The sequence below is a fragment of the Podarcis muralis genome, chromosome 4 (assembly GCF_964188315.1).
Source record: "Podarcis muralis chromosome 4, rPodMur119.hap1.1, whole genome shotgun sequence".
Taxonomy (NCBI): Eukaryota; Metazoa; Chordata; class Lepidosauria; order Squamata; family Lacertidae; genus Podarcis; species Podarcis muralis.
Window position 1 is genome coordinate 105298789 of NC_135658.1, and position 24175 is coordinate 105322963.

Genomic DNA, 24175 nt, shown 5'->3' on the forward strand with positions numbered 1-24175 from the left:
ATCGGGAGGGCGATTCCGGAAGATGAACTTTATCAGCTTGGCCGAGCGGAGATCCTGACATTTTTGACTTTGAAGGTGGGTCAGAGGACAGAAATAGTCGTTTCAATTTTGACAGAGGAAGATTTAGAGAAATAAGAACATTTAAAGTAGAACTAGCCAAAACTGAATTTTTGGGGTGCAGTTGTTATTTGGCAAATCAATGCAGGATCAATAAATTGTGCTACCCACTTTAGGAGTCTATTAGCAAATAAACAGGCAATGCAGGTCTCATCCAAAGAAAATGAAACCTTGGAATTGACCCTAGAACTTCTCATCTCACAAAGACGTGAAAAGGATGCAACAATAGAGATCCACCCTCCAGATTTTTTGAACTGCAACTCCCATCATCTCTAACCACTGGGCAAGGCTGCCTGGGGCTGATTTAAAAAGCAAGGATGGTAAAGGGACTGACATAGGAGAAAGCTGTTAATATCAATAGGTGCATATTGAGTAACAGACTAGTAATTTTAGAAGCTTCATTTTAACCTGGTCTTCCCTGATCTGCAGGGCCTGCTGAGAGCCTGAAGGGTCCTGCCTGACCTCTTTCCATCTGGCTTGGGGCGGGGCCTGGAGGGCTCCATAAGGACTGCTGCTGCTGCTGCTCAGCAAGGTGGGTTTCCTCTTTTAAATTGTTTTTATATTCTTTTAAATTCCCCCTTTTTTCTTTTAGTGTTTTAATGGTTTTTAAATCGGGCTGCAAGGGTGTGATGTGCCTGGGAGAAGAGGAGTGGGGGAGAGCAGGGGGATCTCCAATTGCAGTGGTTCTGGGTAAGGGGAGGTATGGCGTGGGAGGAGGGGCAGGCCGGGTAAGGGGCACACAGTCCGGGCAGTTAGCAACTGTGCCGTGTGCCAGCCCCTCCTCCAACCTAGGGAATTGGGATTGTCGTATCAGCCAGCCCTCGGGTCTGCGACTGCTGCTGTTAAATGCCAGGTCAGCCCAGAATAAAATAACTGTCATCTACAATTTGATTATGGATAAGGAGGCTGATCTGGCTTGCATCACAGAGATCTGGGTGGGTGAACAGGGTGGAGTTGGTCTCACCCAGTTGTGCCCACCTGGGTACTCAGTGCAGCATCAGGCCAGACTCAAGGGTTGAGGTAGTTGCTGTGATCTATAGAGATTCTCTCTCTATCTCCAGGCTCCCTGTCCAGTTGTGGGGGGGGGGGATCTAGAGTGTGTGTTCCTGGCGTTGGGCAATTGGGACAGATTAGGGATTCTGCTGGTTTACCATCTGCCTCGCTGCCCAGCAGTCTCCCTCCCTGAGCTAACAGAGCTGGATTCAGAGGTAGTATTGAGGACTCCCAGACTGATGGTTCTGGGAGACTTCAACATCCATGCCAGCTAGCTCTGGGGTGGTTCAGGACTTCATGACTGCCATGACAACCATGGGGCTGTCTCATCACGTCACCGGTCCAATGCAAATAGCAGGTCATACTCTGAACCTTGTTTTTTCGACTGGGCAGGAAGAAGGTGATCTGAAAGTGGGGGACATTGACATGGTCAGATCACTTCCTGTTGAGATTTAGGATATCAGCACCTTTTGCCCTCCGCAGAGGCAGGGCACCTATTAGGAAAGTCCGCCCTGAGAGACTGATAGATCCAGTGGGATTCCAAAAGCTCTGGGGTTTTTTCCGACTGATATGATTGGTGCTCCCATCGAAGCCCTGGTCAACCTCTGGAATGGCTTGAGCTATTCACATGATCACACCTGAGTGCCCTCTCCCACTTGGCAGCGCTTGATTGGCCCCCTGGTATACTCCAGAGCTTAGGGCGAGGAAACAAGCTGGGAGATGGCTTGAACGCAAGTGAAGGAAAGATCTAAATCAGGGGTCTGCAACCCGCGGCTCCGGAGCCGGATGTGGCTCTTTTACACCTTTGCTGCGGCTCCAAGGCGGATACTAGCGAGGAGAGGAGGCGCATTGTGCGCCCCGACACTCCCCACTGTGGCGGGCGCTGTACTGGCTGTGACGTCGCACAGGGGCGGTGCGTGCGTTAGTTACGCACCGTCCCGATGTCACCTTCCCGCCCGCTGTCAGATCGGAGGGCAGCGGCGCGCATGCTTTAAATGTCGCAATGGTTTTGCGGCTCCCAGTTTTTTCCCCCTTCGGAAACGGGTCCAAGTGGATCTTTTTGTCTTAAAGGTTGCAGACCCCTGATCTAAATGAATGCAACCAGACACTGGTAAGGGCTCATTATTGAGCCTGCCTAGTGGCAGTGAAGCCAGCAAAGAAGGCATACTATGCTGTCGTTTGCCACTGGACTCTAAGCACCAGGAGATCCTCATTTGAAGACTGGACACTGAGAACCTCCTTTGAAGGGGCTGGTTCAAACTGCGAAGAACTAAAAACATGTGAGGTGCTTGGCTGGGCAAGAACTTCCACTCCCACACGTGGTGCCAATTGTGACCCAGCAATCCCAGCCACCATGGGTGCTGACTGTGAATGAGGCAGCCTAGGCCGAAAGGCCTGCTGGATAATCGTAACCAGACTGCTAGAATGACCCCTGGGACTAGCTAGCAGTGGAATCCTGGAAGGTTGGAATTGCAAAAGCAAGGTCCCCGAAGGGTCACAACCCTCACTCCCTTCGCACACATCAGAAGGACCATGAGCCTCAAAAATGGTGGATGATGTGGAGGGGCCAGATTGTGACTCCGGCTGCCCCCAAAATTGCAGCATCAGCGTCTCAAGTTCAGAATTAAACCTTGAAAGGGCAGCAGGGTCTGATCCAATATTAGCCACAATCGTCCCCAAGCGATCTAGAGTAAGCTGAGGCACCGCGGAGGCCTCCCCAAAAGGTTGGGATTGCGACAGACCCCTAATCACCCTCTTAGCAGGGAGAGCAGGACTGGGATTCCTTTTAACAGGCACCTCGATCCCTTCTTTTCCGGGGGGGGGGGGTATTAAATTAGCGTTCCCGCTATACCAATCAGTGCTCCTGCCAAAATAAAATGGCACTCCTGCCAAAACAAGATGCCGCTGGACTCCTCCCAAGGCAAGAGGAAGCCCCAAGATGGTGGCTGGGCAGAAATGGGGGGGGGGGGCGATTCCAGCCCTCTAGAAAAAAACTCCCACCAGCGTACACAAAAGTAATAGCCAGAGAGAGAAAGACAAGGGAAACATGTCCCTGTTAATTCTTCTCGACCTCTCAGCAGCTTTCGATATCATCGACCATGGTATCCTTCTGGAGCGACTCTCTGAACTGGAAGTGGGTGGCACCGCTTTGCGGTGGTTCCAGTCCTACTTGGATGGTCGCTCCCAGAGGGTGTTACTTGGGGAGTGCTTTTCAGCCCCTTGGAACCTCCAATGTGGGGTTCTGCAGGGCTAAAACCATGCTGTTTAATATCTACATGAAACCACTGGGTGGGGTTATCCGGAGTTTTGGAGTTCGTTGTCAGCAGTATGCTGATGACAGACAGCTCTATTTCTCCTTTACATTTACATGTGAGGCAGTGGAAGTGCTGGACCAATGTCTTGCCTCAGTAATGGACTGGATGAGAGCCAACAAACTGAGGCTCAATCCAGATAAGACTGAGGCACTGTTAGTGGCTGGTTCCTCAGACCAGATGGCTGGGAGGTTGCCTGCTCTGGAGTGGGTTGTACTCCTCGATCCTTTGCTGTCGCTTGAGGCTCAGGCTGCCTCAGTGGCCCGGAGTGCCTTCCATCAGCTTCGGCTGGTGGCCCAACTACGCCCCTATTTGGACAGGGATAGCCTAACTACTGTTGACTATGCTCTGGTAGCCTCAAGGTTAGATTACTGCAATGTGTTATACAGTTCGGAAACTTCAGCTGGTGCAGAATTCAGCAGTCAGGTTGCTCACCGGAGCAAGACGGTTTGAGCATATTACACCAATCCTGGTCCAGCTGCACTGGCTACCAATTAGTTTCTGGGCCCAAATCAAAGTACTGGTTTTGACCTTTAAAGCCTTAAATGGCTCAGGACCACAATACCTCCAGGACTGCCTCTTTCCATATCAACCGGACCCTGAGATCATCGTCTGAGGCCCTTCTTTGTGTGCCGCCTCCGCGAGAGGTCAGGAGGGTGGCAATATGAGCATAGGCCTTCTCTGCAGTGGAATGCAGTGGAATTCCCCCAGGGAAGTTCACCTGGCACCTTCACGACACACCTTTAGGCACCAGGCAAAAATGTTCCTTTTCAGCCAGGCCTTTGCCTGACTTGATCTACATCATATACCCTTTTTAAAAATGCTGGCTCTTTGGGGGGTTTTTTATTGGGTTGTTGGTTTTGTTTTGGTTTTATGTATTTGATATTTTATGTGAACCGCCTTGAGACCTTTGGGTATAGGGCCGTATAGAAATTAAATTAATAATAATTAATAATAATCTATCCTTGAACACTAATGATGCTGGATCTTGTTCTGTAAAGGTAATTTTTGTATTTAACCTTTCATCTTTTCAGCTATCCCCCTCCCTTTCCCCAAAGAAGTCTAATTTCCAATTTATCTGTCATTTTCATGCACAGCAGAGTGGAAAATGAAAATATTCCCTGTGAGACAATTCTCAGATTAAAAAAAATCATGATGAAAATTGTTTACTAAAAATTATGAGCCTTATTCCATGGAAATTATAAATTTTGTTTCTGACTTGGAAACTGAAAAGATGTTGGATCTGAAAGCAGTTCTTTGGGTACCAACTTCCCTCACCAGCACAGATATGGTACAGATATGCTCCCTTGCTCTTTTCCACTCCTATTCTTTAACACCTGTTTCCCACTGCTTTTTAAGTTGATGTGAACATATCAGGAGCTCCATGCTGGATTTCCATTAAAATGTATAAGTAAATTGGGGTGGTTGGGAGAATTTCACCTGACACTAAATATGTTACATATTGTCTGTATTTAGGAGAGTAATAGGCTTAAAATCTGTCTGCTGCTGGATTGCTGTGATGTCATGGAACATTCATAAATATTCTAATTTATCAGGGAGGATGTTGTGCTACTAGAACATTGATTGATTGTGTAGCTTACAGGAGAGAAGGAAAGGTCAGATATGATGATAGAAAATGCTTAGAAATAATAAGTGTTAACTTTTAAAGGTAAAGGTAAACAGGGAAGAAATGTTAAAGCTGGAAAATTGACCTAGAAAAAAGCCCTAGAAGTGGAGGTGGTAGCATCTGCAAAGGGGAAATCATAGGAAAAGAAAAGGGAGTCAGAGTAGCACGTAAAGTGAGATACAACTGCCTGGGGATGACTGGGTAGAATAGACAGAGGACCTAGAAAAAAAGAGTAGCAGGCAGAATACATTTCAACAATATTTTGAACCAAACACTTGGGTCACCCAATGGCCATGGCTGACATTAAAGTCAGGACAGACAGAATAAAGTACTTATTTGCACAATGCATAATTAACATATGGAATTTGTTGCCGCAAGATATGGTGACAGCTACTAGATTAGATGGCCCTAACCTCTGCAGGTACAGTGGTACCTTGGGTTAAGTATTCAATTCGTTCCGGAGGTCCGTTCTTAACCTGAAACTGTTCTTAACCTGAAGCACCACTTTAGCTAATGGGGCCTCCAGCTGCCGCCATGCAATTTCTGTTCTCATCCTGAAGCAAAGTTCTTAACCCGAGGTACTAGTGCATCCTCTCCTTAAGACCACCCTTTTCTTAAGAGGGCATCATTGAACCCAGAAATATTAAGCAACTGTTGCCTGTTGCCAATATTCCTTTCTTAGGCAAGGTGCTTGCGTGAGGGGTGGCAGTTTGGAAGAAGCAGATTATCTGGACTCTTTTCAATTCGGGATCAAGCCCAGGTATGGCATTCAAACTGCCTTGATGGCCTTAGCAGGTGGTCTTTGTTGCGTGTTGAGTTCCACAGTGCCACCCCCCAAAAATTCAAACAGCACACGTTAATTTTTGTTTAAGGTTTTTGGCATAATTTTGGCCACAACCTTATTCAAATACAGAAAATGTGAGTGGTTGCTTAGGCATTGGTTATGACTATCTGTCCTTGCCCCCCAAGGACAGAGCTGGCACTTCCGGGCACCACCAGAAGCCAGCGTGGGAAACAAGTATTGGGGAGAAATGAGGCTGGGAATTCAGTCCAACACCTCTCACCCTCATGTTCCGGTGGGGCTTGCACGGCCCAAGCCCGGCACCACGGACAAGGACGAAAGAATGGCAAGCCCCTGGATTCCTTTAACGGAATTCCCTTTCGCATCATTTGGAGGGATAGGCACCTTACCCCTCCAAGCACCAATTTAACCAATGCCTAACCGCCAACCTTACAAGTTGTGACGATTTGCTACGCAGTAGGCAAAAACCAAATGGCAACAGCCAATCAGCCAAATGGCAAAATTCCTACCAGGCCCCCGCTCAAAGGCGAACGACCCCATGACAGGCATAGCAAGGTCAAATGAACCCAAGAACCACCCTATAAAAGGGAGGGGGCGGGTGATCCGATGCAAAACGGCCAAGAGGACGTCCCCTAGTCTAACTCCTCAATTTATAGACTCTGACCCCTCCTCCAAATTAGCAACACACAAAAATCCCCAGCAACCCATTTAACCCTTTTTCGGCTTGGGTTCCCCAAATTTGCCTAGTCATGATGGTGGCCTGCTCCCCAACCACAACACGTGCTCTCTGCTAGTGAGAACACGCTTTAGCAGAGGACTACTCTGTTGATTGGGACCCAGGTGGCGCTGTGGGTTAAACTACAGAGCCTAGGTGTGATGGCCTGGGAATCTGATTCAGAGGCTGAACCAGAGAAATCCCAGCCTGCACAGGAGTCCCCGCCTCCAGGGCTGGCTGAGCCGGGGCAGGGGCTTGAATCTGAAGGTCCCCCACCTGTGCTGGATCCTCAGGAGCAGACACCAGCTGAATCCGCTCTGGCTCCAGAGGTGATCGAGGACCCATTGCCTGCAGGTGCTCCTCTCCCAGCCCTGACAGGGGAAGGTGAGGTTGCCTCTGGGTCCAGTAACCCTCCAGCCTCTCCTGAGCTGCAGAGGCTCAGGGCAGAGAGGCGGAGGGAACTACCGTCCGTTCTCACAGGAGGAGTGCTCGCCTTAAGGCCAGGGGAGGCAAGTCACCTGTGGGCCAGGACTGCCCTAGGCCTCAGAGGAGATAAAGGCCAGTCAGCCCAGACCCAGGTTGAGGGAGCAACATCGTTGGAAACCTGTTCCTGCCAGCACCCTGACCTGCTCTTCTGGAGTTCCTGACCACGCCCGGCTCCTCGCCTTGGACCCCGCTTCACCCTTGACGGTCAGCCTCCAGACCCTCGACCCAGGACCGGACTCAGACCACACCGCACGGTAACCCCCCAGGACCAGCACACTATGGCTTGCCAATCAGAAGGTTGGCGGTTCGAATCGTTGATGGGGTAAGCTCCCGTTGCTTGGCCCCTGCTCCTGCCAACCTAGCAGTTCGAAAGCATGAAGTGCAAGTAGATAAATAGGTACCGTTCTGGCGGGAAGGTAAACAGTGTTTCCGTGTGCTGCTCTGGTACGCCAGAAGCAGCTTAGTCATGCTGGCCACATGACCCGGAAGCTCCCTCGGCCAGTAAAGCTCTCGCTGAGCACCGCAACCCCAGAGTCGTCCGCGACTGGACCCAATGGTCAGGGGTCCCTTTACCTTTACCTTAGTCTGTTGATTCTCCCTGACCTCTTGGTGGATTCTGCTACTGCAGACGTCTGTATCCTCCTGGGCTCAAAGAAGGGGCCATTACATTGCACTGGCTTCACTTCTGCCTTTGAGGGGGTTTCCAGAAAGTAGCTTGAGGAGCTTCCATCGGAGAGCAAACCTGTGGTGTCTCAGTAATTATATCCAGTATTTATATGAATCCATAAGGTGGTGTCCTCAGGGGTTGGTGAATGAATTGTCATCAGTCCATTGACCACCAACTTCTCTACCCCTCCATGCTAACCAAATTAGGAGAGGCACTTTAACTACTGGAGGGCTGGATGTGGACCAATACATTTAAACTGAGTCCTGAAAAGATGGAAGTGCTGGCTCTTATGTCCAGGAAGTGAGCAGGTAATCTGTTGTGAATGGGGTGGCACTCCCTTGGAGAGACCAAGTTGGTAGCTTTCAATGCTCCTTGACCTAGGACTGTTGGTTGAGCACCAGGTGACTTCAGGACCTAGGAGTTATTATTACCAGCTCTGGGTGCTTCACCAACTACAGCCCTTGCTGAACAGAGATCACTTGTCTGCAGAGATTTCTGCTTCAATAATGTCAAGACAGAACTATCGTAATGTGCTCTATGTGGAGATATCACACAGCAACTACTGGTGTGCTTCCAAGCCCAATTCAAGGTGCTTACATTGTTAAACAATGCCCTAAACAACATAGGGCCCCCAAATCTAAAAGAGGACCTTCTCCCCTATAGACCAGTCAGTTGTTGAGACCTGCAGGGGATGCCCTGCTGGCAGTTCTGTCATCGTGATGTTCATGGGGCACATGAAAGGGACTTTTCTGTAGTGGCCCCACTCCCACATGCATCTGTTCTCACCACTGTATACATTTCAATGTCAGATCAAGATGCATATTTGTGCACAGGCCTTTGGGGGTGGAATATGTTACTGGTAAATGGTTTCATTGTATTGAGCTGTATGTAACCTACCCGGAGACCGCCTGGTGAAGAGTGGATTTAAATGCCTATAAACAAACAAACAAACAAACATGCTAGTATATCCTATTTCAGACAAGCTTCATGGATCACAGCAGGTGGAAGACAGCTTTTCAGAATGTGTAATAATCACTGAAGACACTAAAGATCTAGACATTCAATGACAAACATAATTCTCAGATCCTGGTTGTTACCAAACTGCAGCAAAATTGGAAGTGGAAGGCACCATTTACAAAGGACAGCTGGTGACCACCTCAGCCACGCAGCCTCCCACACCACTTGCATGTTCACCAGGTTCCTCAAGACATATTTACTGTATTTTGTTTAGTCATCATATTACCTGCCACTTGCCCTCTGCAAACTGCACCACACACACAACACAAGCAATTTCCAGCCGTTTCCAGAGACCCTGAATCTGCTGTCAAATGTCTAATTTCATCCTCAGGCAGTAAATTATTAGTGTATGGATAGGGGTATAAAGCTCACAAGTACTTAAGCATCCCTATTTTAATCTTTTAAATGTTGGAAGATGTGCAGCTTTTATTTTATTATTTATTTGATAGTCTAGCTTTCGTTTTATTGAAGTTAGTATCATAAGTATCACTGACTGCACTTTATGACATTTCACACACACAAACATACAAAGACACAACCATGGATATCTGTACTTGCAACTCAACATAATGCTTAATGCATCAGATGAAGTTTATGGAAACTTATGTCACAATAGAGTCTGTCAAGACTGGCCCGTACGGGCAGGGGTACCTTTACCTTTACGTCACAATAAATGTGTTAGCCTTTAAGATGTCACAAGATTCTTCTTTAATACGGTATTTTTCTGTTGTTAACCGCCTTGAGTGCTTATGCGGGAAGGCAAGAGACAAATTTAAATGATCAATTGGAACAATAAATGTGTGAGCACGCAAGTCATTTTCTGATTTCCTTTGGCTATTACAGCAGCAGCATTATTTTTTCTCAGTCACTGTTTTGAGTTTCTCTCTGTTTTTCAGGTGGCAAGTTTTGAAAGGTGCGGTGTAAGAACCTTTTCCTTCGAGGTTCTTTGTTTTTAACACAAATTGTTTAAAATAAAACAAGTGAATCAAAAGAATCCTTCATTAAAAATGAATGGCTAATAGTTCATTATTAATGATGGGCTGGAGCGACAGTGCACCATTGCCTGGGGCTTGACAAGCTGTCAGGAAGGCTTGCCAGGGCTTCTGGGCTTATCAAACTCCTGTGCCACATTAAACAGGGAAAGTTAAATGACATTTGCAGTAACCTGGAGAATTGAATTTGGGCACAAAAGGAACTCCCCCTCTTTGGCATCTTTTTATGGTCTGTTTCAGTTGCTTTTGTTGTTGCTGGCAAAACAAAGAAGATAATAGAAAATCTGTTAAGCAGACAGTGAGTAGCACATCAAGTTGTGGAAGAGCTAATACTGTAGAGCCTTGCAAAGAAAAGTATTTGGAAAGAGAATGGGCACAAAAGGATAAAGTATATTTCATCATAAATATATATTATATAGATGTAAATGATGAAGGCAGATAGCAGAGATGTAGACTTGGCCTTCTTCCAGAAGAGTTGATATTGTGAGTGGGTGAGATTCTAAATTTCTGTGCTAAGAAAACCCATATTCTGAACATTTTCCCAGCTATGTGTGTTGCATCTCAGCACCCCAGTCCAAAAGACATTGATTGTAGGAGTGTTCAGTTGATAGTATTTGCAATTAAGTAAAACAATGAGTTATTTCAATCGAATATGATTGTGATTCAGTAAAATAAGATCACAGCCTTAGTACTGTTTTGTGATTTGGAGCAGAATGGTAACGAACTAGGATAGTGAGCCCCCTGGGTTGCCCAGAGTTGGCATCAAAGCTAATACAGTTATTTAAAAGTCATGATGAGAAGAATACTTTCCTTTTGCAAGGACTCGGGGGATCATTTCTGTTGCCCTTCCATAAAGAGAACAATTCAATACACTCATGTTTCTCAGAGAATTCTTGCAGAGAATAGCAAACTACCAAATGTCTGAGGCAGATTTTACCTTCATTTTAACAGCATTCCAAACTTGAAAAAATATGCCGATTTATCTGAAAGAAACAATAAAGAACACAACCTTGTACCGTAGGTCTTCTTATTACACATGTGTGGTTAACTTCCAATCTTTTAGGGAGCAGTCCTGCACACAAGAAGCTGGCAGAAAGCAAGCCTGTTGTGAATGAAGGCAGCCTGAAGAAGTGTGACTGCACACGAAAGCTCTTACCAAGAACAAACCAAGTTGGTTTCTAAGGTTTCTAAGGTGCTACTGGACATTTTTTAAAAAATATATATATTTCTAAGGCAGCCTAAAGTTACACCAGACAACAAATTCCGTTTGGCAGTGAGGCTACTGACCAAAACCTGGCAGAAGGAAAAACAGGCCTTTGACGCCATGTTTCAGTCACACCACCCTTGTCGCTGGCTTCATTTTGTCCAGGTTGCCAGGTCACATGACTGAACTGAACAAGCTTAGGGTCCAACCTAAGCCCTCCCCTCCTGTCACTTCACAGCCCCAGAATGCCGCCTTTTCAGGGCTTATGCCAGCTTGAGATCCACCAACTTGGCTCAGGCATTTGGGTCCCAGCTGAGCAAAGCCTGGCTGTGTCAGGAAGTTCCTGGCCCAGCCACAGATTCCCTGGATCCCAAACTGCTCGTCCCTGTGGATTTTGCAATAGGCTTGCTCCCCAATTCTCTCCTATCTCCTGTCTTGCTGTGTGTTGCTCTTATTTTTTTACAGTAAGTCTACTACTTCCACTACTCCAGCCTCTGATAGAGGTCTTCATTGTCTCTCATAAAGTTGCCTGAGAGTGACTATTTATGTGGAACTATTTCTGATTTATGTGTCAGAGTTGTCAAGAATTTTTTGTTTTTTTAATAGCATGAGATGTCACTGTCTCTCATAGTTAGTAACCCTGAGGTATAATCAGAAATTCTGATGGATCTCTATTTTGCTGCTTTAAGATGGTTTTGGAGTTTATGCAAAAAATGGAAGACCTAGTTATAGAATTGTTCCTTGGCTTTAGCAAAGTCTCATCTGAATTAAGCTGCCATAGGAAACAGATGATACACTCATTTGCTTTAGAGTGGTATCTCAGTTTACGAACTTAATCCATTCCAGAAGTCCGTCCTTAAACCGAAACTGTTCTTAAACCAAAGCGCACTTTCCCTAATCAGGCCTCCTGTCGCCGGTGCCCTTCCACCATTCGGATTCCGTTCTTAGACCAAGGTAAAGTTCTCAAACCAAGACACTATTTCTGGTTTTGTGGAGTTCGTAAACCGAATCGTTAGTAAACAGGACTGTTCTTAAACTAAGGTACCACTGTATTGAACTGTTTGTGATAGGCATACTTGCTCCTTGTTAACTAGCTTTAATAAAAATATCAATGGATGAATTCCAGATGCCCTGTGATAACCTGGGGCCTAATCCATGACTGCTGTTGTTAACCAAAATAAGCAGCAAAGTAAAGTGTGGAAATCTAGGCTGTTAGACCTTTAAAATATGCCCTTGTGAGCTCCTTCCAAAGTTTCTCTCTTCCCGTAGCATAGAAAATTATCGCACGTTTGGGAAGTTAAAAGCTGGCTTACTTACAAACTCTTCCAAAGGTTCATGAGGTTTTCCATACAGCATTCAGAAAACGTTTTACAGGCAGTAAAACTTGTTTTAAGTTACAGTGGTGAAAGTTCCTAAATTATTGGTATCCGAACCCAAGAGAGGCTTATAAGCAGGGACAGAGGAAGGGGAGTGGTGGGGGCGGCCCCCTGGGTGTCATCACTGGGGGGGGTGACATTTGGCGCGCCTCCTGCCTGAGACTCCCAAGCCTACCCGACCCATCAGGGGAAGGGGGTGGAACTGCGCTGCCTTGCCGGTGGCCTTCCCCCCCTTCCCCCTTTGTTTTGACAGCTTGGGGAGGCTTGGGGGTTGCAGGCAGGCGGCGTGCCATTGCCCCCCATTCCCAGGCTGCTTCCTGGGGGGGGGGGAGCCTTCCCTGAGCTGTCAAAAGGAAGAGGGAATGGTGGAAAATGCTGGCAAAGTGGCGCGGTTCCCCCCCCCAGGAAGCAGCCCCCCATGGGCGGCTCACTCCACCCCCCATGGGTGCCTCACCTCTGGGACGCTCGCCCCACCCCAATTCCCCCACCCCTGGGTGCACAGCATGTGCACCGCTCCGGGTGTCAGAGCAGCTAGCTCCGCCTCTGCTTATAAGAGCCTTTCAGTCTGAGCTGCAGTAACCAGCTTAGACCTCTTGACATCTTGAGCTCCTCTGGTAGATGGAAATACAATAGGCTGGATTACCTTCCTCCCAAAGTTAGTGGGAGTGACCTAGCTAAGCCTGGCAGGACAGCTTACTCTATGGCCTTAACCCTCTCATGCATTAATGAGAGTTAAGCATATGTTGGCTATATGAGGCTGTTCATCCCACACTTTGCTGGACCAAGGGCTCTTTCTCTATCCCATCATTCTCCCTGGCCCTTAACTTACTCTCACACCTGGCAGGTAGTCACTGGCAATAGGTTCTCTCTCCTTCTCACTGTCTGGGCAGGGTGAGGAAAGAGGTTGAGCGCTTCACCTACAGTTGGTCTTGTTGGCTCCTCCTGCACTTTCAGCTTCATCCTCTTTTGAGCCCAGTTGCACTAAATTTGCCAACCCATAGTCAACTCTGCTCCTCACTCCCACCCTGCCAAGTGCCAACCTATCTCTCTACTCACTTGCAGGTCAGCCTATGATCTGATGGTGCATCTGTATGATACTACTTACATGCACCACTGAACACAGCTAAACCAAGTGAGATCCTCATCAGTGCAAACAGGGATGACACTATGTATTTAAAAGATTAAGAGCACAGCTCAGAAGAGCACTGCCTGGAAGTATTGCAACAAGATAATGTAACCTGGAGTTTCTTCCACACAGAGCAACTATGTGCCCTGCCAAGGGAAACCAGAACATAATTTGGTTAAGGCTGTGCTGCTGCTGCTGCTGCTGCTGCTGCTGCTGCTGCTGCTACTGCTGCAACCATCATTGGCTCTCTGATCTTCTCACTTACTACCGGCAGTGAAGTCCCAGATATTCTCACTCCTATATAACAGACATCCAGTCACTCTGTGGGGTCTTCTTTCCTTGTTCTCTGCTGGAGTACTTTTGACTCAGGGAATAAGTGTGTAATGCAAGAACAGAAGCGCCCACAGCAGCTGGGAGGAAAAAGAGTGAAAGAAAGAGCTAGGCTCACACTCAGCACATCCCCACTTTGGCGTAGAGGAGAAAGCAGCAAAATGGGGATCCATCAGAATTTCTGATCAACCTCAGGGTTACTAACTATGAGAGATGGTGACATTTCATACTATTAAAAAACCAAATAATTATTGACAACTCTGGCACAAAATTCAGAAATACTTTGCCACAAATAGTCAAAACAAAAAAAAAATTCCTTCCAGTAGCACCTTAAAGACCAACTAAGTTAGTTCTTGGTATGAGCTTCTGTGTATCTGAAGAAGTGTGCATGCACACGAAAGCTCATACCAAGAACTAACTTAGTTGGTCTTTAAGGTGCTACTGGAAGGAATTTTTGTTTTGTTTTGACTATGGCAGACCAACACGGCTACCTATCTGTATTTGCCACAAATAGTCACTCTCACGTAACTTTGTGGGAGGCCGTGAAGACCTGTGTCATGGATGCTTTAGCTGAGATTCCTGCATTGCTGGGGGTTGGACTGGATGACCCTCAGGGCCCCTTCCAACTCTACCATTCCATGATTCCATTCTTCCTCCATGCCTACTGCTGCCAGCCACACACAGCAGTGAGGTCCCAGCTTTGCCCAGTCACCAAAGATACATGTCTGCTTCTCCCTGCCAAACAGAAGATGCCACTTCCTTCCAGCCACAGAGTGGTGGCTGGCTGACTTAGGGCACTGAGAGAGGCATCAGAGACAGTTCCTTAGGAGGGATGGTAATGAACGTTGCTTAAAGCAAGCAAAAGAACAAGCTCCATCAAAACTCACCTGCTCACACAGAAACCAATCTCCTGCCTTGCAGGCAAGATCTCCGAAGTCACCTGCTATCTTTGATGCTGATCTTCTGATAACCTTTTCACCCCCAAACTTCTCTTCACTGTTCTTGATTTCTGAGCAAGCTCCTAAGGCAGCTGCACTCACTCTCATTGCCTGTGGGCCCTGCACTGGCATCACACAGCAAACTTTCAGAGGACCTTTTTGAAAAAATGCAGATTCTCTCCACTGCTGTCAACATTCAGCAGCATGCATTGCCAAAAGAAGAAAAAAGCAGAATAAATAAATCTTTACCTGCATTCAGGGAAAATGTAAATAGCTTAAGAAAAGCAATCCAGGCTTTTGGCCAATAGTTTTATGAAGCTGCTGCACTGCTTGTTTTAACTGCTGTCTGCAATATCTTATATTGTTGTTTTTAAATTGCTCTTAGGTGTTTTTTTGTATTGTGAGACGTCCTGTTCTTCCTTGAGGGAGGGAAGATGGATTATGAATTTGAAATAATGAATAAGTAAGTCAGTATTTTTTTATGGGGAAGTATTGTAGGATTTCACCCTAGAAAAGAAAAATGTGATCTTGAATCGGTGGGTCTGGAGAACATAGGCAAAAGCAGGGGGGTTTTCTGAGGGGATGCAGGAGTATGCATACCCCTAAACATTTTGTGAATCTAAGTTTGGCCTCATTGAGGGGCAGCAGTATATGAGTAGGAAAATGAGAGTACCCCTAAACATTTTTTAGAAAAAAAGCACTGGGCAAACCAACAACAATTAAAAGGTGAATTATCTGTCTCCAAACAGAGAGGGTCAGGTATTTACACTTGATAATCCTAACAAAGAAATGGTCAGCCTGAAGAACAATGGATGCCGTTCCTTTAGATATTTGCATCCTGCACACAAAGAAAATATCCTGTGAGGTTGCTAGATGAGGCAAAGGGGACTGGAGAGTGTGTGCAAATAGTATTAATGAAGGACATTGAATGGGGGGTGGCAAAGCAATACTATTTAATTTGTAGAGTGGTCATTAACAGATTTCAAGGAACTGCATATCACATTACAGTGGCACCTCAGTTTACGAACTTAATTTGTTCCAGAAGTCTGTTCTTAAACCGAAACCATTCTTAAACCGAGGCATGCTTTCCCTAATGAGGCCTCCTGCTGCCAGTGCCCTTCCACTGTTTGGCTTCCATTCTTAGAAAGAGGTAAATGGGACACTACTTTGTAAACTGAATAGTTCGTTAAAAGGGCTGTTCTTAAACCGAGGTACCACTGTATTAATAGAATGCACATTTTAGATAGAAGTTTAAAAAAACCAGAACCTTATTCTCTGTGTCATTCTTGTGTGCCCTGGGGTCTGATGATATGCATTAAGTTGAAATCCGGCACAACACTGTTGAGCTAGAGATCAACATTTTGGCTTTACAGCAGAGCTGATTTTGATATACTTGCTCTGGGGCTGAGGCCATACTGCTGAAGGGACTAGGCATGAAGCAAATTTTGCTAGGGCCTGGCCTTGTCCACACACCAGCTCGTAAGAATACAGTCGTACCTTGGTACCTTGTCTTCTCGACTGGGCAGGAAGAGGGTGATTTGAAGGTGGGGGACATTGACATCAGTCCCTTGTCATGGTCAGAACACTTCCTGTTGAGATTTAGTATCTCAGCACCTTCTCCCCTCCACAGAAGCGGGGGACCTATTAGGAAGGTCCATCTTCGGAGGCTGATGGATCCAGTGGGATTCCAAATGGCTCTGGGGAGTTTTCCAGCTGATATGATTGTGCTCCTGTCGAAGCCCTGGCCAGCCTCTGGAACACCCAAATGGCTTGGGCTATTGACACGATCGGCCCTGAACTCACTTTCCCACTTTGTGGAGCCCGACTGGCATACTCCAGAGCTTAGGGCGAGGAAACAAGCTTGGAGATGGCTTGAACACAAGTGAAGGAAAGAGCCGAATGAATGCAACCAAACACTGGTAAGGGCTCATGTCAGCGGCACTTAAAATCCATGAATCTGGATAAAGGATGATTTATTGCAAAGAACAAACAGAAAGTCTGTCAGATCATTCCCGAGCAGCCTCCACAACAGCCTAAGATGACTCAACTGAACTCTGGTTTCCCTTTCTCTTACTACGGATGAAGCAATGGAAGTACGTCTTCTTCTTGCGCTGCTTCTCCCTCTCTCTGACTTGCAAGCCTCCCCTCCTCCGGTGAAGTCTGTAGCTGATTGCTGGAATGTGCTCTTCAGACAGTGGCAAATTCTTATATGAGGGTTCTACAATCCTGACATCATCCCCTCCTCTAGGGGTCTCCTCCGGCTCCCCCTGCTCTTCCTCCTCTTGGTGGCCTGGTAACTCCAGGCCTACTGGCATTGTGGCCTCTGAGACCCGTCCCGACAGTAAGGGTCCTCCATCTATAGTCCTCACCTCCAAGGGGTGCTCCAACTTCTGCTTGGCCAATCCCAGCCGCTCGATTAAGATCATGTCCATGAAATCTGTGGAAGCTCCGGAATCTATGAGTATACACACTTGCTCGCTGTGCGCCCCTATGAGTTGTAGTGTGGCGTTTATTGTAATTCCTGAATGACTGGTCCTGGCGGAGGCCCATCTGTAGCTTTTCCTCCCAGCCCGTGGCCTCCTGGACGGGCTGGGGCAGGTCATTTCCCGGCAGGGCCTCTGCACGCTCTGGCCCTGGTGCCAAGGCAGCTGAAAAAGCCAATGCAATTCTGGGCTGCATCAATAGGAGTATAGCATCTAGATCAAGGGAAGTAATAGTGCCACTGTATTCTGCTCTGGTCAGAGCTCACCTGGAGTACTGTGTCCAGTTCTGGGCACCACAGTTCAAGAAGGACACTGACAAACTGGAACGTGTCCAGAGGAGGGCAACCAAGATGGTCAAAGGCCTGGAAACGATGCCTTATGAGGAACGGCTAAGGGAGCTGGGCATGTTTAGCCTGGAGAAGAGGAGGTTAAGGGGTGATATGATAACCATGTTCAAATATATAAAAGGATGTCACATAGAGGAGGGAGAAAGGTTGTTTTCTGCTGCTCCAGAGAAGCGGACACGGAGCAATGGATCCAAACTACAAGAGAGAAGATTCCACCTAAACATTAGGAAGAACTTCCTGACAGTAAGAGCTGTTCGACAGTGGAATTTGCTGCCAAGGAGTGTGGTGGAGTCTCCGTCTTTGGAGGTCTTTAAGCAGAGGCTTGACAACCATATGTCAGGAGTGCTCTGATGGTGTTTCCTGCTTGGCAGGGGGTTGGACTCGATGGCCCTTGTGGTCTCTTCCAACTCTATGATTCTATGATTCTATGATTCTATGATTCTATGATTCAAGGTCGTCCCTGATAAGACTCTGCCATTGTTCCTGGCTGATCACTGCCACACCTTGTGGTTTGCAAAGCCACTCACTGCCTCTACTGGTGCATACGCTCTGACGACGCCGGCCTCACTTGTCCACAACATACTCTGTCTCACATCTGCAATCTCAAGCCTAGCTGGAGGGCCGCTCGCCCCACCTCCTCTAAGGTAGCTATTGCCAGCATTTTTGCTAAATCATCCAGAATTTCATCATTTAGCCCTGCCTTGAATAGGGCAATTGGGGCCTTTCCTTCCCATCCCAACTGTCGGGCATACATCTGGAAACTAGATGAATAATCCGCCACGGTTCCTCTCCCTTGCTTGAGGGTCATGAGCTTCTACGCTAGCTCCTCCTCCTGCACTGGGTTCAAATAGATACTGTCCAGCTCATTATTGAGCCTACCTAGTGGTAGTGAAGGCAGCAATGAAGGCATACTTTGCTGCCTCCCTTGCATCCTCTTCATGTCGTCCAGCAGAGCTTTTCCAGGTTGTATGGGGCCTTTTACAGGCTGGCCCAAAGGAAGTGATAGAACCAACTCAGCTAATTAGAAGCTGCGCTTTGGTTTCCGAATGTTTTGGAAATCAAATGGACTTCCGGAACGGATTCTGTTCAACATCCAAGGCATGACTTGTATTGTTATGTGATCCAGGCCAAACAGGCTCGCTAGCAGAACACACGTGTCCATGTAATGTTGAAAAGCAGAACCAGGCACCAGTGGGGGAGGCTGGTGGTGTCATCTTATTGTAAGGAACCCATGATGCATCACTGTGAAGGATCCTGATCTGCAAAGGAGCTGCAAGATATGGTAATACATTCACCAACAAATGTTGCTGGGGGCCCTTTGTACTTCCTCCTCAGCCCCTCTGACCAAGAAAGAAGGCTAGAAGCCAGGCTTGTTCTCCCTGACTATACTGGGACCTCACAGCCAAGATAAAAATGAGCATCTAATCATGGACCACTGGACTTTGATCTAGAGAAGCAAACTGCACCATACTCTGTTCAAGATGAAAGGGCATGTTACAGAAACCACGGATTCAAAACTTATTTTCATCACGGTGTCATATATTATTGATTAGTGTTTTTGATGTATTAATCTGACCTGTAAGTGGCCAACACCTGGGAAGCCAATATCTCTAACTAAAACCCATCTTACAGTGCTCCTTTGTGATGTGAAGAGATGCATTTCAAATGAGGCTTTACATAATTTCCATTAACAAGCTTTTAAATAGGAGCTTTTCTGGAAGCATACATATCATATGTATACTTTCATATATTAAAAAGCTAAAACTAAACTAAAATTAATTACAAGTCACAACAAACAAAAGCAGCCAAGTCCAATTTCCATTCAGTATGTGATGTGTGATGGAAATAGCACAATAAGAAAATAAGGAAAACAGGAGAAAAATATAGTCTTGAGTCAATCTATAAAATAGGGAACATGTGGAGAATGAAAAAAAGAAACTTAAATAGTTTGAGTGCTGTTGTTTTGAAGCCTCTATTTTATTATGAATAGTTTATTGACTAAAGGTGTTCTTTATGCAGAAAATAATTCACATTGAATTAGGTTTGGTGCTGCACTTCCACGCTTAGATGTTGACTTCTTTGCCTGATAAAATGGAATTTTGTCTGATGAGCTCAAGTGGCCATAATCTGACCCATATGTCATGAACTACACATGCTCAGATTAATTCTTGTTGCCCCACTCTCTCCCTCGACTCTGCTGTGCCTCTGCCCCACTGTGACAGGCTTTCCAGGCTCTGACCAAAGCTGAAGCATTTCTCAGGTGGAGTAAATGTAGCCCAGTGACTGGACTGCAAACCAGAAAGTTTCCACTTTAATATTCAATACTCCCCAACAGTCGTATCTGAGCCTTACGTATGCCATTATCATTTGACCTGAGCCCACATACCGGAAATAGGGGGCTCCATATGAGTTACACACCACCACAGTCTCTGAGTGGGGAGGCTCCAGGGGTCCCAAAGCACTTTGCCCAGGGCTTGGCTTCCTTGGAATGAAGGCCAGCAGAGACTGTGGGGTCTTTCGGTTCTTATTTACACATACACACAACCTGAGCATAGGATGGCTGTGATTCCAGCACCTGCTTGCAAGTTTCCCTGTCAAGAAATGAAAGGCGCCCGCTGTCTGCACTTTCCAGAAACAACTGAAGACCTTCTTGCTCCGACAAGCTTTCCTAGTTGAATGAATGGGTTTATGTCATGAGTGTCTTATTTTGTATGGTATTATTTTTGTTTTAAATGTATCTGCTCTCCCCCCCAAATTTTTTAACTCCCCCTGTATTATTGTATATCACCTTAAGGTGATTGTGTAGAAGAAGACTAATAAATTGATGGTGTTGGTGACAGCACAGTGGAACCGCCTCTTATGTGAGGGTTTGGCTTTGGAGTCTGCGTGCAAGGGGTGCGGACTGGCAAGAGGGTGGGGGGAACCTCACATTCCCCATCTCCCTCTCTCTCTGCTACCAGCCCCCACTCCTACACCTCCAAGCCTGGAGGACAAGGATAAAAAAACAGGAGGAGGAGGAGGACATAGGGGAGCAGAGAGAGATGAAGGTAGGCAGAAGAAAAAAGCTGGAACAGATCCTTAAACCGGAGGATGGGATCCCAGGAAGGGAAGGAGGAACAAAGAAAACAAAAGGTTTGTTCAGTGCTTTTTGCAGATGTTGAGTGTGCATAACTGAATTTGTGTAAGTTAAATGCATGTAAGATGCAATTCCATTGTACAAGGCTCACCCTTCTGTCTGTACTTGCACCATGTGAGCTGAGGGCATATGTAGGAATGAGCAGTGCCAGTAGCTTTTGGTGGTGGCAATATGGGTGTGTGTGTGTGTGTGTGTGTGTGTGTGTGTGTGTGTGTGTGTGTGTGTTGAGGCCTGAGGAGGTCTGTGGTAACTGGAATACTGGATTGCTTGAGCTCCCCACACCTCCCACCTCCCCTCTCAGGAGCCAGCAGTGACGTCAGTGTTGCAAAGGCAAGTCAGCAACGCTTTCTGCCCGCACCGCCATGCCAACCATGCCAGCTCTTTACCAGAATTGTCCCCCAAAGTGGAATTCCCTCCCTGATGAGACTTGAAGCTAATTTGCTCTTGTGACTTTTCAGAAAGGCTGCAAAACTGACCTTTTCGGAAGGCCCATGGCTGCTGTGGACCTGCTTCTGCTATTGCTTATTTGGTATTTATTGATCAGGGCTTTATTTTTGAGGGCTTTTTAATTGCATGATTTTTTATGTTCTGTTTGAAGGCACCTTGGGGAGGTAAAGTACAAATATCTGAAAGAACTCTTGTTTATGTATATATGAATGACTTATCTTTTTCTCCTTTGTCCACAAGCTATTTTTGTTTTCATTTATTAACCCTCTTAATCTTCCTCCAATGTGCATTTAAAAAGCACACATGAGAAAAGCAGGGATTTAACAGCATGTGGATGAAGGATCACTAGAAACATATTCTGTAGGTTAGAAAACAAACTCTTTTAAGATTGGTTGAGAGAGTGCAGCCTTTTATTTTTTTTTAAAGTAACTGAAAAGCAAATCATGGCTGCATATGTGCATAGACCCAGGACTCACTCATATGATCACGAGACCCCTTGATATTCTTGCAATCACCTGAATACCACACATATGCAAGCTAGCTCTCAGAGTGGGGTGGAAACACAGGGACTAAAAGAAAGGAGGCACAATAACAAATAAGAAAAGTCTCCCACTAAACTTTCTTTACAGGTTCCAACTTGTGGAGTATCATTTTCTTTTTTCTTTTTTTAATATACATTTTTATTAGTTTTTACATATATTTTCCAAACAGAACATATCATCTCATATCATCTTCTACAACATTTTGGCTATTTGGCATCAACCACATCTAATAATTTTCAAACCTCATCTCTTAATCTTACATTTGCTATCCTAACTATTACTTTTAATAATCCATAACTTAAAATCCATTCTCATAAATCTTTTCTGCAATATTTCATATAGTTCTCCTTACAAAACTTCTTGTAGTCCTACAAGCATGGTCAGTTGGTTACAATTGTCTTGCAGATAACTCATAATTTACTCCAGTCTTTCAAGAATTTCTGGTCCCACTGGTTTCCAATTCTCCTTGTCATCTTATCCAATTCTGCGTAGTCCATCAATTTCATCTGCCATTCCTTTTTTGTCAGTACTTCTTCCTGCTTCCATTTCTGTGCCAATAATACTCTTGCTGCGGTTGTCACATATAAAAACAGTTTTTTATCTTGTCTTTTAATGTCAGTGCCTACAATACCAAGTAAAAATGCTTCTTTTTTAAAATAAATGTATATTTCAACAACTTTTTCATCTCATTATAAATAATTTCCCAGAAGCCTTTCACTTTCTTACATTCCCACCACAGATGATAAAAAGTGCCTTCCTTTTCCTTACATTTCCAACATTTATTACTTATTTTATACATTATAGCTAATTTCACTGGTGTAATATACCATCTATACATCGTTTTCATTACATTTCCCCCCAAAGCATTGCATGCAGTAAATTTTGTTCCTTCTTTCCATAATTTCTCCCAGTCTTTTAGCTGTATATTATAACCAAAGTCTTTGGCCCAATGTATCATAACCGACTTAACCTTTTCATCTTTCAAATGCCATTCCAACAGCAATTTATACATTTTTGACAATGTTTTAAATTTGTTATTTATTATTTACATTTCAAATTTTGACTTAGTATAACCAAATCCATTTTTCTTTAAACATTTCATTAATTTGGCAATAGTGCATCCAATCATTTGCATATTCTTTTACCTCTTCACAAGGTTTAATTTTCCAATTATTTCCTTCTTCTCTTACTAACTTTTCATATGTGGCCCAATTTTTACTCATATTTATCTTCTTTACATTTATTGCTTCCAAAGGTGACAACCACCATGGTGTTTTACATTCTAATAGGTTTTTATAGCTATCCCATATTTGATATAGAGATCTTCGGAATATGTGGTTTCCAAATCCTTTATGTACTTTTGTTTTGTCATACCATAAATATGCGTGCCAACCAAACCTATTATCAAATCCTTCTAAGTCCAACAAATCTGTATTTTCTAACAACATCCATTCCTTCAACCAACAGAGGCAGGATGCTTCATAGTATAACTTCAAGTCTGGCAAGGCGAAGCCCCCTCTTTCTCTAGTATCAGTTAACAATTTAAATTTAATTCTTGGTTTCTTCCCCTGCCAAATAGATCTTGATGTTATTTTCTGCCCCTCCTTAAATAATGTGGAGTATCATTTTCACCAGGGCCAGCCCACTCATGAGTCAAGCTGAAGCAACTGCCTCAGGCGGCAGGATCTACAGGGGCAGTAGACCCAGTCTCCAATGAATGCATTGCCTACTGCTACTGCAGCAACAGGCTGCTGTGCTTCTTGGAGGCTGGATCTGTGCCTCCTCAGCAACCCCACCCCTGATGCAGTCTCTGCAGTGGCCTCCTGGCAAATAGGAGGCACTGCTGGTCCTGCCCCACCCTTGTTCCTAAGGGAGATCCCTGATGTAGATCTTCACTCAACCCTTCTTCCCTGGCAAGGTGTGTGTGGGGGTGCCATTTTGTGGTTCGCTCAGGGCCCAAAATGTCTTGGACCAACACTGATTTTCACTGTCTTCTAACTCTAAGCTGCTTTGGTTACTTATTTGATTTTTGATACTGTCACTTTGCTCTGGAAACTGTTCACCTAGTCTCTAATTTTAAAGACTGTTGAAGCAGAACGACCTGTCTTGTCTCTTGCCATGGAATCAGTTAAAGTAACTACCACTGATGTGCAGAAATGTGCATCTCTGTTGTGTTTTGGAACTGTCTGTTACATTTGCTATTGCATATCAGGTTAACAGGAATACACAACGAAGTGTAAGCAGCTGTTCTGATGGAATTTACACACATTCCCCGTTATGCACAAACACACACCTTCAAAAATAATACTACAGTGGTACCTTGGAAGTCAAACGGAATCTTTTTTGGAAGTCTGCTTGACTTCCAAAACGTTCGTAAACCAAGGTGCAGCTTTAGATTGGCTGCCACATTGGACTTTTGGGTTCCAAAGAACGTTCGTAAACCGGAACAGTTTGCGGCGTTCAGGAGCCAAAACGTTTGAATCACAAAGCGTTTGCGATCCAAGGTACAAGTGTACTG

The 24175-nt window shown here is 45.5% G+C and overlaps 1 pseudogene; it reads left to right on the plus strand.

Moving 5' to 3' along the window:
- Positions 1–746: 746 nt before the first annotated feature.
- On the plus strand, positions 747–1684 carry LOC144327578 (uncharacterized; annotated as a pseudogene).
- Positions 1685–24175: the final 22491 nt, after the last annotated feature.